This window comes from Diabrotica virgifera, chromosome 5 (genome assembly GCF_917563875.1).
Source record: "Diabrotica virgifera virgifera chromosome 5, PGI_DIABVI_V3a".
Lineage (NCBI taxonomy): Eukaryota > Metazoa > Arthropoda > Insecta > Coleoptera > Chrysomelidae > Diabrotica > Diabrotica virgifera.
In genome coordinates this window covers 88770814-88788764 of record NC_065447.1, presented here as the reverse complement: position 1 = coordinate 88788764, position 17951 = coordinate 88770814, and the positions used below count along the sequence as shown (strand labels likewise).

General features: G+C 32.6%; 1 protein-coding gene across 1 annotated transcript in view; it reads right to left on the bottom strand.

The window, feature by feature from the left end:
• LOC114326855 (alpha-N-acetylgalactosaminidase) overlaps window positions 1-17951 on the bottom strand; it is a 362570-nt gene that overhangs the window by 250354 nt on the left and 94265 nt on the right. The window lies entirely within an intron of this gene.

Sequence of the window (17951 nt, the reverse complement as noted above, 5' to 3'; positions counted from 1 at the left end):
AAATAGAGACCTAGTTGACCTCCTTTTTCTTTTATAATGCAAAAGTAAAACATCGTCGTCACCTTCTTCTTCAAAAGATATCAAAAGATATAACATTAATTCATCGTTGTGCATTGCGTCTAACATCCTACTTATACGACTTTTAATATTATACTATTATAAATTCCCATCGTGCAATGCTGTTGTCGCTATTATGTAGATGCAGTTCAGTTCTGCTCGGAATTGGTCTGACCGCAGACGACACTGTCGCTGCAGTCTGCGGTTTGCGGTCTGCAGTCTGCAGCCACTTTCGGAATCGTACCTTTAGTATTAGAAACGTTTATATGTAAACCGAACATTTCGCTATGACTATCTACCGCATTTACTAATATTTTGTAGTTCTTGTACGTTGCTTGTTACTAAGACGGTATCATCAGGATAGGTACATAATGTTTTCTACGCTGCGCTGGTTCCGTTAATCTTGATTCCGCCTTGGACCTCGTGCAATGCTTCTCTGAGTATAGATTCCGAATACAGATTAGATCAGTGATACTTAACCTGCGGCCCGCGGGCCGCATGCGGCCCTCCAGCGTTTTTCATGCGGCCCGAAGGCTCACTAAAAGGCCCTGTAAACGATCAAATTATTTGTCAAAGTTCACGTGTTCGTCAAATTATTTGATAGTGTGCCGCTGTGTTTAAGGAGTGTTTGTGCGTGATTGTGAAATTATATTGAAATTTTTAAGAACTCTGGGATTAAAAAGCAGGTATTATTAACTTTTAGATAGAAGAAATAAATTTCCACAAGGAAAAAGTTTTCCTGTAGTTGGCTGTATGCCATGTAATAAAGTTCCTGTGGAACTGTCATTTCTGTCTTGTCATCGCTCAGAGGTTTCTATCCATTTCATTGTCACTTGCTGCTACACTTCCACCATGTGAACAAGTCGAATCACAGCTCAGATGTTACCTGGGGCATATTAGCAAATATTTCAAACATCCCGGCTTAAGTCAGTATTTTCAATCGATGTTTCATTAACAGATTATTTTACAGGGCTTTGACCCTAATATTTTTGTAAATTATATCTTGGTGGTTAGCATGTAAACTTCACGTGAGTATAACCTACAACTTTTCTTAACCGTAGTAAAAATTTCAAAATCTTTGCAATATTTTTACCAGGTTAGATTCATTTTAGGTAAGCACTGATGATGACTGATAAACCAGTCGAAAACTAGTTATGTTATTGTGATGTAGCCTTTTTAGGGATTTTAAAGATACCTTTTATAAAGGATTTTACTATTTTTAGAAATAAATTATTAAAGTTAATGAACAAATACCCATTTTAAAAATAATCAACACTTATTTACTAGATACATTGGATCAACCCATTTAGAAGAAAAATCCAAGACCGGATTAACAAAAAAATATAAAGTGATTGTGGCCTTGAAACAACACCCTGTATATTTAAATTTTCAAGATTTATTTGCACATTTGAAAAGAGTACAAAAAACAAAGTTTAATTGACCGCTTTAATTTTTTGTGCAGAGAATTTAATGACATTAATTTTGAAATTAAATCGAAATTTTTGTTGTGAGTTCTTAGAGTTCTTAAAAGGTGAACAATTATTAGTTTTTTGTAATCTTTTCAAATGTGCAAACGGGTTTTGAAAATTTCAACATACAGGGTGTTGTTTCGTGGTCACAATCACTTTATATTTTTTTGTTAATCTGGGTCTGTATTTTTGTTGTGATTAGTAGTAAGTGGGTCGTTCCAATGTAGTAACTAAGTATTAATTAGTGTTAAAATGAGAATGTATTCATTAAATTCAATAATTTATTATTAAAAGTGTTTGAAAACATGCTTTGTAATCTCTGTTCTTAAAAATTTCAATATATTTCATTTCAAAATTAAAAGTGATTAACTTTTCTGCGGAAAACATTAAATCGAACCTATAAACTCAGTTCTTTGTGCTCTTTTCAAATGTGCAAACGGGTTTTGAAAATTTCAATATACATACAGGATGTTGTTTCAAGCTCACAATGAATAATTTAAGTATAATTTTTTTAATCCGGACCTGGATATTTTTTCTGATTATTAGTTGTGTGGTACGAGTTCTAAATAAGACATACTTGTATCAAATATCAAAAAATATACAAAGTGGCTATAACGTTATGGATCCAGACAAAAATGGGCAAAATCGATAAAAACATCAGGTAACTCGGTTATAAAAATCGTTGGGAAAATAACAATAAATGTAGAATATCTAGAACTGCCTCAGTGATCTCTATTTACCATTTAAGTATTTCCGTTTCTTAATGAAACACCCTGTATACCTATGCGGCCCGCAAGATGTGGCAACAGCAAGTATGTGGCCCAGAGAAAAAAAAGGTTGAGTATCGCTGAATTAGATGGTAGCGGTGATAAGACGCAACAATGTCGCACTGCTCGTCGTATAACCCGGTCTATATAGACATTTCAAATAACAAAAATTGCCGGAGAGCCAAATTTTGGTGGAGAGCTAGGGTATACCATAACAAATAAAGTTTAAAAAGTCCCCATCGATCCCATCTGTGCGTCAAAAGTTATTCGGGGTCAAAGGTCAAAATTTGAGATTTTTTTAATTTTTTTCGAAAACGGTAAGTTTTATCAAAAAAAAACCTTAAACCAAAGTTGCAGATCTTAAAATTCTCTACAAAAATAGTCCTTACTATTTTTTCCTAAGATTTGCCATTCCTGAGATATCGCGATTCAAAGAGTCACATTATACATGATATGCACACGTTTCCACACCACCTGTGAGGTAGTGTACTCGGCGCGTTTTTTTACCGTGGTTTCCCCTGTAGGCCTACTCCACTAACTGTTTTGACAATTTTAGGATAATTTAAGGAAACAATACCGGTCAAGCTCTAGATATTACCTTATCATTGATATTGATTATTGATATTGCTATTGATTATTGATATTGCTATTGATTATTAGGTTAACTATTGTTTTGAATTCTTTAGATATTTTAATCAGATTCATATTTTTGAAAATCTACTTCAACAGTCAAGTCTTCTTCGATTTCATTTTCTTCCTCTTCCTCTTGCTGGATGTTCAAAAATTGTTCAAATGTGACTTAGTCATTGGTCTCTTCATTAAAATCACAGGAGTCTTCCTCTGTTGTACTAAACTGGACATTTGAGCAAGACTGACCTTGGCAGTTGGTACACACTAGAGAATACAGCAACCCGACTTTTTTACATCCACATTTGGCACTACAACCTTTTTTGCAATTGCAAAAAATAGTGTTAAGGAGTTTTTCTGGAGCAGGTGGGAGTAAGGTTTTAATCGGTTCCAGAGTATTATCTATTAATTTCCAACCCCAGTCTTCTGGATTCAGTTCATTGCCTAGCCATGTTTGAACTTGATAATATACTCGATACAAATGTTGAAAAGCAGATGCTGATATTGGAGGAAGACATGATAGTTGTACTTGTTTCTTGTTTCGCGTATTTTTTACAAAAGTTAAGTATCGGTATTTATCAAGACAAATAATTTTTTTTGGAGCTCCATAAACCGCAAGAAGAAAGCTGAAATGTTAACTGACAAATTAACAGCTGCGAATATTGAAGTGAAACAAGCTAAAAATGACGCAGATGTCCTTATAATTGAGGCAGCAATTGAAAAATTTAAGGCAACAAACACAACAATTGTAGTTGGTGAAGGAGTTGATTTGTTGGTACTGATTACTGCAAGGACTCTAGTAGATAAAGTTATTTATTTTCTGAAACCTGGAAGGGCTCAACAGCGAACAGAGATATATTCTTCGAATAGTTTATCGGCTTATCCCAAATGCCAAAAGTACATTTTATTTTTACATGCGATAACCGGCTGCGACACTACGTCCGCAATGTACAGAAGGGGCAAAACGTCAGTACTTAAATTATTCGAAAAAAAAAATTTGACTGACTGCTGTAAAGTTTTTACAGAACTTGATTCTACACCGCAAACAATAATTACGGAAGGAATTCGCTTTCTTCTTGCGGTTTATGGAGCTCCAAAAAACATTATTTGTCTTGATAAATACCGATATTTATTTTTTGTACTTTGTTAAAGTACAACTATCATGTCTTCCTCCAACATCAGCATCTTGCGAAACAAGAAACAAGTACAACTATCATGTCTTCCTCCAACATCAGCATCTGCTTTTCAACATTTGTATCGAGTATATTATCAAGTTCAAACATGGCTAGGCAATGAACTGAATCCAGAAGGCTGGGGTTGGAAATTAATATATAATACTCTGGAACCGATTAAAACCTTACTCCCACTTGCTCCAGAAAAACTCCTTAACACTATTTTTTGCAATTGCAAAAAAGGTTGTAGTGCCAAATGTGGATGTAAAAAAGTCGGGTTGCTGTGTTCTCTAGTGTGTACCAACTGCCAAGGTCAGTCTTGCTCAAATCTCCAGTTTAGTACAACAGAGGAAGACTCCTGTGATTTTAATGAAGAGACCAATGACTAAGTCACATTTGAACAATTTTTGAACATCCAGCAAGAGGAAGAGGAAGAAGATGAAATCGAAGAAGACTTGACTGTTGAAGTAGACTTTCAAGAATATGAATCTGATTAAAATATCTAAAGAAATCAAAACAATAGTTAACCTAATAATCAATAGCAATATCAATAATCAATATCAATAATAAGGTAATATCTAGAACTTGACCGGTATTGTTTCCTTAAATTATCCTAAAATTGTCAAAACAGTTAGTCGAGTAGGCCTACAGGGGAAACCACGGTAAAAAAACGCGCCGAGTACACTACCTCACAGGTGTGGTGTGGAAACGTGTGCACAATATCATGTATAGTGTGACTCTTTGAATCGCGATATCTCAGGAATGGTAACTCTTAGGAAAAAAATAGTAAGGACTATTTTTATAGAGGATTTTAAGATCTACAACTTTGGTTTAAGGTTTTTTTTTGATAAAACTTACCGTTAGAACAAAATCCAAAAAATCTCAAATTTTGACCTTTGACCCCGAATAACTTTTGACGCACACATGGGATCGATGGGGACTTTTTAAACTTTATTTGTTATGGTATACCCTAGCTCTCCACCAAAATTTGGCTCTACGGCAATTTTTGTTATTTGCCAAGCATTTTGATGTCTAAGTTGACCGGATTAGTAGTCAAATATCTTCGGATATTGTGTGTATATTTCAATCGTTACCATTTGGCGCCAATATAGTTCTGAGATATTTTGAAAATCTTGTTCATCAATTTCAGTTATTCTCATAATTCTCGTCGTAGTCAAATATCTTCGAATATTGTGTGTATATTTTAATTGTTACCATTTGGTGCCAATATAGTTCTGAGATAATTTGAAAATCTTGTTCATCAATTTTAGTTATTCTCAGAATTTCGGCCACCTTTTGATGGTTAACGCAGTCAAGTGCTTTTCTCCATCTTCTGCGGGAATTTTTACCATTATGAGATTGCCGTTTTCGTCCGTCACAGCACTCTATTCTCCCAGTCTTCTTCTCTAAGGTCTCTATCTATTATAGCATTTCCTATGTAAGTGTTCCATCTCATAGCAGATCTCCCTCTCCGTTTTCATCCCGGATGGTCCAGTCTAATATTCCTTTCGCCCCCCTATGCTCAGGCATTTTTTGTACATGCCCCTACCACTGCAGGCTCTGTTTTCCAACTTTTGTAACTGAGCGTTCGACTTCCATTCTGTTCCATATTTTTTCCGTTCTTATGCTATCCTCTCTCGTGATTTGTAAACATCTTCTCATGAAGTCCAATTCAACTGTTCGTATTTTATTTCGTATTGTTATTGTCATTGACCATACTTCCGCTCCATATTGGGTAATATTCAGAACTATGCTTTTCAGAGCATAGTTTCAATTGATTTTCGATAATCAATAAAACATGAGATGGACGAGAAACGAGAAAAGTCTCGAAATCGTCTCGGTCTCGTCCCGATTTCGAGATGGGAGTCTCGAAATCGTCTCGGTCTCGTCCCGATTTCGAGATGGGACCGAGACGATTCTAGCACTTTCGAAATAGTATCGAGATCAAGTCAATGCATTCAAGTAGGGTACAATTTTAGAGTGCATATAGATTTTTACTTTGTAAAAAATCAAAAAAGATAGAACTTTTTGTAATTTCATTAAGAAATGTTTAATAAACAACATATCAAAAAGTTCTACTCGATAAGTGGGTGCTTCATTTTTTATTAAACAAAAACGAACTGCGAAATTAGATGTTTTTTTAAATAACTCCGTAAATATAAATTGTAGAAAAAACTGACTTGATCGTTGAAAAATTCAGAAAATTTTACAAAAAAAACCCTCTATAAAGATTTTTCAAAAATTAAATCTGTTGCTTCTATAACTTTTTATTTACAGTCCCTGGCCATATTATTATGACCACCTATGAATTTTTACACAAATCAACTATTCCACTAGGTACGTTTTGTTTAAAATATGATTTTTAAATTAAATTTTGTGATGTAATGTTAGTGTCATACATTAACTATATTATATTTAATAATAAACACCAATAAAACATTTGAAAATATTACATATTTATATACTTTTTAATATTTTGTTGAACTTATGACCTTAATCAGATGGAAAATATTTGGGAGCTTTTAAAACGAGTATGTTCCTATGAAAAGGTCACTAACGAAATTGTTTTGATTAAAGAACTAATATATCATTGAAACCACAATGACAAATTAAAGCAAAAAAAAAATTAGCTGCATTCAGAGTATGTCAAGACGGATACAAGCGCTAATCAAAGTTAAAGGGGGCTCAACAAAATATTGAAAAAATAAAAATATGTGATATTTTTAAATGTTTTATTGGTGTTTATTATCAAATATAATACATTTAATAATAAACAGCAAAAAACCATTTGAAAATATTGCATAATTGCATTTTTTAAATATTTTGCTGAGCCCCCTCTAACTTTGATTACCGCTAGTACCCGTCTTGGCATACTTTGAATGCAGTTAAATTTTTTTTTTGCTTTAATTTGTCATTGTGGTTTCAATGAAATATTAGTTCTTTAATCAAAACAATTTCGCTAGTGACCTTTTCATCGGAAATTTCCCGTTTTAAAAGCTCCCAAGTATATTCCATCTGATAAGGTCAGAAATTCAACAAAATATTAAAAAAATATAAATATGTAATATTTTCAAATATTTTATTGTTTTTATTATTAAATATATTATAGTAATGCATAACATCAACATTGCATAACAAAACTAAATTTAAAAATAATATTTTAAACAAAACCTAGTGGAATAGTTGATTTTTTGTAAAAATTCATAGGTGGTCATAATAATATGGCCAGGGACTGTATAACTCTAAAGTCACCCTTCTCGCAAACATTGGCGCACTGTAAACTAGCGTACGGCGAAGTGCACGGTTGAGTTATTTTAAAATGGATCAAATAAAATTTTATAAATTGATCATGAGAGAAGAATAATTTAGCTATCTTATGGTTGTAATAAAAAGAAATGGGCGTAAGTATGGTGTGGGCGGAAAGTGAGACTTACATGAATTTGGTTTAAAAATGATTTAAAAATGTGTAACTAATACAGTTTTTCTTATAAAACTCTCAATTTTGCACAGCTTACCCTTCAGACATCTTACTAAACGATGTTTCTCTCAAAAAAATCTCAAAAATTTAATTCAAATGATACGACACGTCTCAAAAAATGTAATTTTTGAAAACTTCGTAGTTTTACAGAATTACCACCATTTTAAGACGGTATTACTCAAGTTTGAACAGATTTATTACAGTTTTATAGGTGCTTTTTTAAAACTTACGATGTAATCTTTAAAATGCACTAAATTATTTTACTTTAGAAATGAAATAAACTATTTATTTTTGAGAAAATTAAGAAAGATAACAAAAATGTAATACAAAAACCGAAAATTACCAGTTAAAAAAATGTTTATACAAAGTGATCAAAACTTTTTTCTATAAAACTTACCTAAAATACATTAAATAATAAGTTTCAACAATAATTAATGTTCAACAAAAAAAAAATTTTTTAGCTCTTGTACAGTATGTCTGCGTAACTTGAAACCTATTGATAACTTTTTTCTTATCAGCTTTACGAAAAAAAGTTATTCTTTATAAAATACTCTGCATCATATATAATCTAAGATGCAATTATCAAATGTCAAATTTTAATAATTTTATACGAGGTATGTCAAAAAATATGAATTTCACTTAAGAGGTACTTTTATATTTCACAATATCGAAAATTGTTATTAAGAAAAGTTGTTTGACTAATTGTTATTGATAATAAAGACACTTTCAAGTAAAATTCATATGTTTTAGATTCCTCGTATAAAATTGCAAAAGTTTGATATCTGTTGTATCTTAAATTTTATACCAGTTAGAGCATTTTATGAAGAATAACTGTTTTTCGTAAAATTGATAATAAACTAGTTATCAATAATTGTAATAAAATGATGATGGGTATCCGTAATTTGAGAAAAAATTGAAAATTTTTTTTTCGATTAGAATGATGTAATTTTATATTAAAACATAGTTTTTAATTTTAAACAACTTTTCATAATAGTATTTTTTGATATTCTGGAATATGAAGGTACTTTACTCTTTAACGAAATTTATATTTTTGGTATAACTCGTATACAATTGATAAAATTTGATATATGACGGTTGAGTTTTAAATTTTTGACTATCCAGATCATTTTATGAACAATAATTTTTTTCGTAAAATTGATAATAAAAAAGTTTTGCAGGTGGTTCCTAGCTACGCAGACATACTGTATAAGAGCTCCTGTATAAGAATTTTTAAATTGTAGTGCCATATTCGGATTCAGCATAATCAAAAACAAAATTGAAACATATTTGATCAAAGTAAAATGATAAATTAAACGATATTTTTAAAATTATTTATACAAAACAATTGGTATTATTTAAACAATTAATAAACAATTAGCGGCCAAATCTGCGAGTAGAACTTTTTACTTTAACATGTATATAAACTAACAAAAAAAGTTTTAGAAAAATATAAGCTTGTTTGAATTTCTCCGAAATAATGCATATTTTCGTTCTAATTGCACTCCCCTAAATAGGTAAAATCGCTGGCGCAGTTCTCAAAGTGTATCATAGATTTTGAAGTAATCTTAAATATATGTGGAGCTTATTTTAGTATATTATTACACCGACACCGAGACGAGACCGAGACGAGAAAAATATTTGGTCTCGCACCGAGACTGAGACGAGATCGAGACGAAACGAGACTGAGACCGAGACGATCTGCTAATTCTGTTTTTCTTCGAGACCGGTACGAGAGTAATGAAAGTCTCGTCTCAATCTCGTCTCGTCTATCTCTATCTGGAACTCCCTTTCTGGAACATAACGGCCAACATCTTAAATAACATACCAAGAAAAGGAATAGTAAGTTTAAAACAGATCATTAACTCGATACTAAGAACAGGCTACTTTCCTGCACAATGGAAGTTAGCAGAAAACATAACAATTCCAAAACCAGGAAAACCTCCACATGAGATAACATCCTACCGACTCATTAGCCTATTACCAATTATGTCCAAAGTTGCAGAGAAAATCATTGCAAGTAGACTAATATTATTGATATACAGACAAACAATATTATACCAAATCATCAGTTCGGTTTTCGCCAAAACCACAGTACAACTGAACAAGTGCATAAGGAGGTAGAAAAGATACAATCTTTTGGAAAAGAGCCATTGCAATGCCATTTTCCTGGATGTAAGTCAAGTATTTGACAAGGTCTGGCATCCAGGATTTATATTCAAACTGAAGAAAGAAATCTTTCAGCCGCTATATACAATACTAAAGTCATATCTCGAAGAAAGGCTATTTTACACAAGATACGAAGAAAGTGTGTCTGAAATTCACAACATAAATGCTGGGGTCCCGCAAGGCAGCGTCTTGGGACCAATTCTCTACACAATCTTTACAGCTGATTTCCCAACTGGAGAAGAATCTACAATCGCAACATTCGCAGATGACACTGCAATTCTGGTAAAAAACTCAGATCCCATACAGGCAGCTGAAATATTGCAACAAAACATACATTTAATTGAAATATGGGCTAAGAAATGGAAGATAAAGATCAACGAAGCAAAATCAGTTAATGTAGTATTCACTAAATGTCACAAAGAAACACCGAATATCCTAATGCATAACAAGAATATTCCTAAAAATGACACTGTAAAATATCTCGGATTACACCTTGACAAGGGGCTAATATGGAGAACACACATCTGGACAAGGAGGAAGCAATTAGGAATAAAATACAAAAAAACACTACTGGTTACTCGGCCGAAAATCCACCTTACCTCTATCTAACAAAATATTAATGTATAAAGCAATCATCCGGCCCATCTGGACATACGGAATTGAACTGTGGGGAACTGCAGCAGACAACAACCTAGCAATACTGGAGAGGTTTTAATCCAAAGTTCTTCGTGCTATCACAAATGCACCGTGGTTCATTCCAAATGCAGACATCTACAGGGACTTCAAGATCGAAACAGTGAAGCAGATGATCATCAAATGCAGTGATAAATATTTCAAACGACTGGAAAATCACCCCAACGAATTAGCAATGAATTTATTGGACAACTCTACACAACTAAATAGACTGAATATTAGAACTCCTCTTGACTTGCCATTTGGAACATAAGTATTTTAAAGTGTTTTAAGGGTTTAAGTGAAAATAAGTGACTTAGTGTAGTTACTAGTAATAAACCCACTAGGAGTTGATAGTCATTGGACTAAAACTCCTCTCACATTTGTTCGTTCAACAAAAATGCTTAGTGTTACTTTTTTGTGGTGTAGCAGATTGTATTTAAAAACAAATAAAAAAAAATCTGGAACTCAATTCTTGTAGGAGAATCTGTCATGGAGAACCTGTTATTGAGAACCTGTCGTTGATAACGGGTCATTTGATAAATTTGTTGTATCATAGATTTTGAAGTAATCTTGTATACAAATCTTTTGTAAACAAAATTGTATACAAAAAATTTGAGACATTTGACATACTTTGGTAGTGGGCTACCACTAACAGTGACTATTGAATTCTATTCTAATATGTATATGAAATCTATATTGAGTAACTATGTAACTTTGTAAGTATGAGTCACTAATAGTCTGTGATATAAGAAGTGTTTTGCTATTTTTTGCATTATTACAGTTTAGAAGATTAACAGATTAATTTTTATCATAATCTTTTGTTGCAGTGTAAGAACAAATGCATGAACATTCCTTAAGTAGGTATGACCGTACGAAATGAACTCATTCACTTTTGCTTCCTGGTCTCGGTTTTCGATTTCAGCCAGAACAAAATAGATTATAAAAGCGAATATGAACACGCACAGCACAACCTATCCATTCTACTAATAAGGAAAACGCAAGGCTATTACACTAGAACGACTTCGCTCTCTGGGTCACTTTCGACTAACAAACCAAGTTGTTTGATATGATTATTTTCACGCCTTTAGGTATTTGCATTTAGTTTGATCACTTCTTCGAAAAGATAATAATATAAAAAGAAATTTTGAGTGATTTGTCGTAGCATCTGCCCGTGGGCGAATAGTTTCGTTTTAATTTAATTTGGAGTATTATTTATGAAGATGGAAAGTATGTTCACACCTTAGAAGGAAGTTATTATTAATTGCAACTCTTGTCAGTCGGTGAACAATAAAATTTAAAAAATGGTTTTAGTAAAGAATGTTTTATTGGGAGTGTTCCGAATGGTATTCGGAAATTTGAACTAATGGTCCAGGATATTGCGCAACGATTTGTGATAGACTAATAATGTATCTTAATAAAACATCAAAAGAAAAAGTTTTCAATGTTATAAGCCTGTTTTAAAACATCTGGTTTGGTATGATTTTTTGTATGTGTTAAAAGTGATATGAACTTCGTATGGATATATTATGGATGAAATGTAAAATTTAGGACAGTCTTAGATTTAAGGTAGGGGAAGTCGGGGCAAAGTGAACCGTTGGGGCAAAGTGAACTATCTTTTTAAATTTTAAATTATTCGCGCCAGTAATATAGTTTCAAACGTAAATTTAATATATTTTATTTGGTAACATTGCGCTTACGACGAGAACACGTTTGACGAAAGCTGCTAAGTTGTGGATGTAATTATTATTTTATCGTGGTAAAATTCTAATCTGGTAAGTGTGTAATCTAATGTATAACTCAATTAGTTATTATTGCATTCAAACGTTGTTAATCTATTATGTTAATCATCTAATTAGAGATAGTTTTGCAATAAAACGAAGATGATATGTAATGACAGTTTCACATTAACATCAAATGTCAAAAAAGTACCAGTGTGGGGTAAAGTGAAGTTTTTCGCAAGGGGCAAAGTGATCCTAGGTTCACTTTGCCCCCACTATTGTGTTGTAGTAGATAGATTTGTAGAATGTGTTTATTGAAGGTTGAAGGTTAGAAACTATATTTAGTCGGGATTTGTAAATCTCGGTTTAATAATTATCCGAAATTAATTTACTAATTCTTGTATCGCCTAAAATTAAACCGGATAAAAAAACTACTATAGATATATTATAGGTCTGGATCCCGCGTATAAAAAAAAGTTGATTAATAGCAAGCTGAAAATTTGTTAATAGCTTAAGGGTGTCTAGTCGGATAAACTTTGATATATGGGAACACTGGAACAGGGGCAGTTTTAATTGTGGAACAGGTTAAGAATTTGGAACGGTCACACCACGAAAACGGCACATTTATTTTGTCCGACAGAACAGACTCAAACTCTTCGAACAGAGATTAAACTCTCGTGCAAAAATCAGACTGCTATTTATCACCAAATGGGCGTTTTAATGAGTGGAACATATAGAATATGTCAAGTGACAGGAATTATGAGAAAATAGTTGCAGTAAAACGAAAAATTTTATATTAGTTCAACTAACTAATGATAAAATAAAAAAAAATTTGTTACCCAAGTTAAAGATCCATTAAAAAACGGGTATGAAGTAAAATTTATGAGACAGTACAGAGGAAACTGGAACATCTTCGTCTTTCCAGAGGTAGATGATATCTCGGTAATAACTGCATCTCAAATCATGGGAAAGCTTCGCTCTAAAAGACTCAGATATGGAAAAATCCAGTTTATATAGAATCTTTTATGTTTTAAGTTTGTTTAATTGTATTTCCTGATTAAATATTTAATTGATCTGATATGTTTTACTTTGCCCCAATACTAAAGTTCACTTTGCCCCGCCTGAGGGGCAAAGTGAACTTTTTGCGACTTTTGGGAAATATGTTTACAGCATATTACATAAAACTGTTTTTTAGTTTTTAGGTATTGGATTATGTAGCCAAATGGTTCTGCTATCGTATGAACAAAAAATAGTCGTAATTATTATTTTCGTATAAGTCATATTATTTGATAAATCTTAACTGGTTCACTTTGCCCCGACTTCCTACGTATGGAATAGCTATTTGTATAACAAGGGAGGAAAGTGCTACTTTTCCTCCCGAGAATGAAGTTTACTTATTTTACTGCCCGACGCGTAGCGGAGGGCAGTAATCATTCAAGGGGGGAAAAGGCACTTAACTCCCATGTTATACATATGGTTTTTCCATCTTCCTCAAAAAACAAGTCATATTTTCATTTTTACTTAATTTATTTATGTAACTCATCATCATCACGTAGCGCTACAACCCTGGGTGGGTCCTGGCTGACTGTACAACTTTCTTCCAACATTTATGTAACTAACCAACAAAATTTATTAGAACTAAACTAACAAGTAGTTACAATATAACTGTCAACTGTCAAATATAAGTCAAATTATTAATGTAAACATTGTTAAATCAAAATAACAATTTACTGTTTTTTACCAATCTGCAAAATATAGGGTGTTTTATAAATAAACGTTAAAATGTATAGATACTTACGTAATAGAAAATAGATATTGTAGAGGGCGTCAATAAGTTATATTTCATAAATGAAATACCATAACGTCCATAGGGAGGAAAAGTACAAATTTTCTCCCTACAATCAGGTCCGGAAAAGTATATTTTCGGTAGAGGTAGGTAGAAAAAACCGTTTACCTGTTCTTATCGGTTTCTTGATAAACAAAATGTAAGGGATTAATGGTCTCCTTTGTATCCTGTATCGGGTTTCAAAACTTTCAAGAGTTCAGAACTAAGTAGAAGTTTTTCAGCATTCCAAAAAAGGCAGACTGAATACGAAAGTCCTTAACTCTCGACATAGCTCATACCAAAAGCTGATACTAAACGTCCTTATAGTTTATATAAAGACACTTCAAAAGATGCTTGTCTAAGAACACAAGAAGCATGCGAACAGAGAGGCACAACTAACCATTTTAGCCATTTTACCATGGGCGAGTAATATAATTTGGAGTAAATGTACCTAATACTGGATAGGCATGTGCAACATCATATGGGTCACAGGTGAATGGCCTAATGAGTGTTGCGAATCAACCTTTATTCCTGTCCATAAAAATGGATCATTAACCGTATGCAGCAATCATGGAACCATTACACTTATTCCACATGCAAGCAAAATCCTGCTAAATATAATCAATTAACGGCTAAATAACTTTCTACTTCCAAAGATAGACGAAGGGGTCCCGGTGAATTCTTAACTATTTTAATCCCCCATCCTAATTACAGGCCAACTGGCAACTCTGGCGCGCAGCTAATTTTTCGATAACCCACTAACTACCGGTGAATTTGTAACTTTAATTTTTAAGTAATGTTTATAATTTCATAGTGATATTCCAGGTATGTACCTGGATAAATTACCCTCTTTGAAGGTGGTGTAAAAGGTATTCATCATTTACGTATTGTCTCTTGGAAAAGTTACTAGAGAAAATCCAAATAAATTTTGTGAAAATGACTGAAATTCTTGTAACAGATTTCGTAATGAGTAAACGTTGGTGTAAGTTATTGGTGGTATTTTTAAATTTCACTTAAAGAAAGTGCTAAAAGGTGGAAAACATTTATGGTACTGTTGCAAGCCAACCTGTTATACGGACGGTAAGTATTTTTTTAATATTTTGAGTAGTACAAACACGTATGTTGGTTATCGACAATTTGATGTCAAAAATGCACATGTTTGCGACTTTTTGTCTACCAGTAAGAAGGAAAGCATTTAAAACAGAATTTAAGATAACCTCATTATAGTGCATGTAAAACAATTTAAACAAAGTTTTATAAATCTTGCTATACTTACATAATTGTTGCGTATAAAACTATAAATTAAGTCAGTTAAACGTTATTAACTTATGTAAAAATAAACCTGCCATCTCGATATTACGTGAAATAGCCCAAAGAATTGAGTAAAAATACACGGTTTTTATGACACTTAGTGTAACTAGGTACTATATTATATAACAATTGTTTTAATTTCTATATGGATAGAATAACAAAATTTATGTAAATCTGACCAATTTTTTCTCAATTTATTTATTTATTTACAATTTAAATGAAAAATAGCCGATTTTAAGAATTTTCGTCTATAAGTTACAACATTTTACCAAAAAACTGAAAAAAGAAGCAATTAGTTTATTGAAATAGCTTTAAAATGAGTTGAAGTAATTGCATCTTTGTTTATTAATAAACATTAATGAAAGGTTTTGCAACAGGTCCCGTGTTGGCGTGTTGGCTTAATCCGTTACTGTTCAAATTTATTTCTTATGTTTTAACCTAACTACTTGAGGTATTAGATTTAATCCATGGTTTCGAATTCACCTATAGAAGGTTTCCAGTTGGCAGGTTCAGGTAGTAGAAAATTTACGAATTGGTCGGTGTACATGTTAATTTGAAATTTTTTGTCATTAAAAGTTGCGAGTTGGCGCGTGTCCAGACGAAGAACAATGCGGATTCGTACCAGGAAAAGGAACAAGTTAAACAGATTCATTAGCTTATTTTTTTTTCTTTTCTTTTGCTATTTTATTTTTTTTAATGATACACATAATATGTTGCACATTATGGTTTTTCGGTTTGGAAGTTGGCACATTATGGTTTGGAAGTTTTTCGCATGATTAATTGCAGTCTATATCATTTCCAAATAATACGATTCGAAATAAGTGAAACAATAACATGTTACATTAGGTCGTAAAAGATTTATATAGTATTTTTATTATATAAGTCTAGGTAATAGCTATTTGTATAACAAGGGAGGAAAGTAACTTTTCCTCCCGAGAATGAAGTTTACTGCCCGACGCGTAGCGGAGGGCAGTAATCATTCAAGGGAGGAAAAGGCACTTTACTCCCATGTTATACATATAGGTTTTCCACCTTCCTCAAATAACAAGTCATTTTTTCATTTTTACTTAATTTATTTATGTAACTAACCAACAAAATCTATTAGAACTAAAACAACAAATAGGTACAATATAACTGTCAACTGTCAAATATAAGTCAAATTAATAATGTAAACATTGTTAAATCAAAATAACAATTTACTGTTTTTTACCATTCTGCAAAATACAGGATGTTTTATAAATAAACTTTAAAATGTATAGATACTTCGTAATAGAAAATAGATATTATACAGGGCGTCAATAAGTTATATTTCATGAATGAAATACCATGACGTCACTTTTACTTTTCCTCCCTAGGGAGGAAAAGTACAACTTTGCTCCCTACAATCAGGTCCGGAAAGGTATACTTTCGGTAGAGGTAGGTGGAAAAATATTTTAATGATTTTATCGTCGCCAACCTGCTTTATCAAGATCGAATCTAAGTTGAATAGATTAAATTTCAGACCAGTTCTAAAGATCTTTTATCTGTTCACATTTTTTCCTCAAAATAACTTTGTTTTCTCTCGTATATTTTTTCCGATGTCACCATTAATAATTTTGTATTTGTTACTGTCTTTTTCTTCGTTTGTCTTCGTTGGCCCATTATGTCCAGTATCTCATTGGTCGGAAAGAAGAGACAGGATTTTAGTGCTTCCGATTATTTGTTGATCTCACGAGTATGCGTGTTTGTCTAATCTATCAAGGTTTTCAGAATTTATCTTTTACACCATTTTCCTTCAGTTTTCTAGTTTACAGTTTTTAGGTTCTTTGGCTACGTTTAAGCTTAAGCGTAACTTTAGCAATTAGTACGTTATGGTCTGATGTGACATCTTCTCCTGGGTATGTTTCCACCGGTTTTCACCGATAGACTTTCCCTTAGTCCCTGATTTCCATGCCTCAGATTGGGACAAAACTCTAGATTGCTCTGTGGGCTTCAGCATAGACAATAATTGCTACTCTTCGTCTATGTCAATATTTCTCTAATAATATAAGGTACCGGTTTTTGTCTAAACGTAGCCCAAGTTAGACCACCGTGTCTCGCTTACTTCTAATATATTTGTTTTCAGTCTGCTTATTTCTTGAAGAATGAATACATGCTTTTGACGTTCCGCAGACCTATTTTTGCGTTAGATAATTTTATTATGTCTTATTTTCTTTATGTCCGAAACAAAACCTTTGCTTGCTGGTTAACGATCTGTGAGTCCTGATTTGTTCTTTCCCGGTCGCATCTTGAGTTCCGATTTTCATAAAAAGTGTCTTTTTTCTTTTAGTACTTATTGCCATGATGACTTTTTGTTAGAAATATCCAATTCTATCTTCAATGCAGTGGTTGCTCGGTCACTCCCCTTCAGGTCGTGAAATTAAAACTGTCAAAGTGTCACTCGGGAAAAATTCGATAATTTTAGAGCTCTTGTGCAATTACTACTGATTATGCCAAACATATCCTCGACACAGTGTTTTCTTCATCGACAGGCTCTAAGGTAGTACCTTCTGATATAAATAACATGCTCAAGGAAGTATTAAAAATTGTAAATTCTATCAAAGGTAAAGCTTTGCAAACTCGGCTATTCAGAATCGTTTGTCAAGATATGGACTCGCTTCATCAAAATCTCCTTTATCACACAGAGGTCAGTTGGCTATCCAAACAA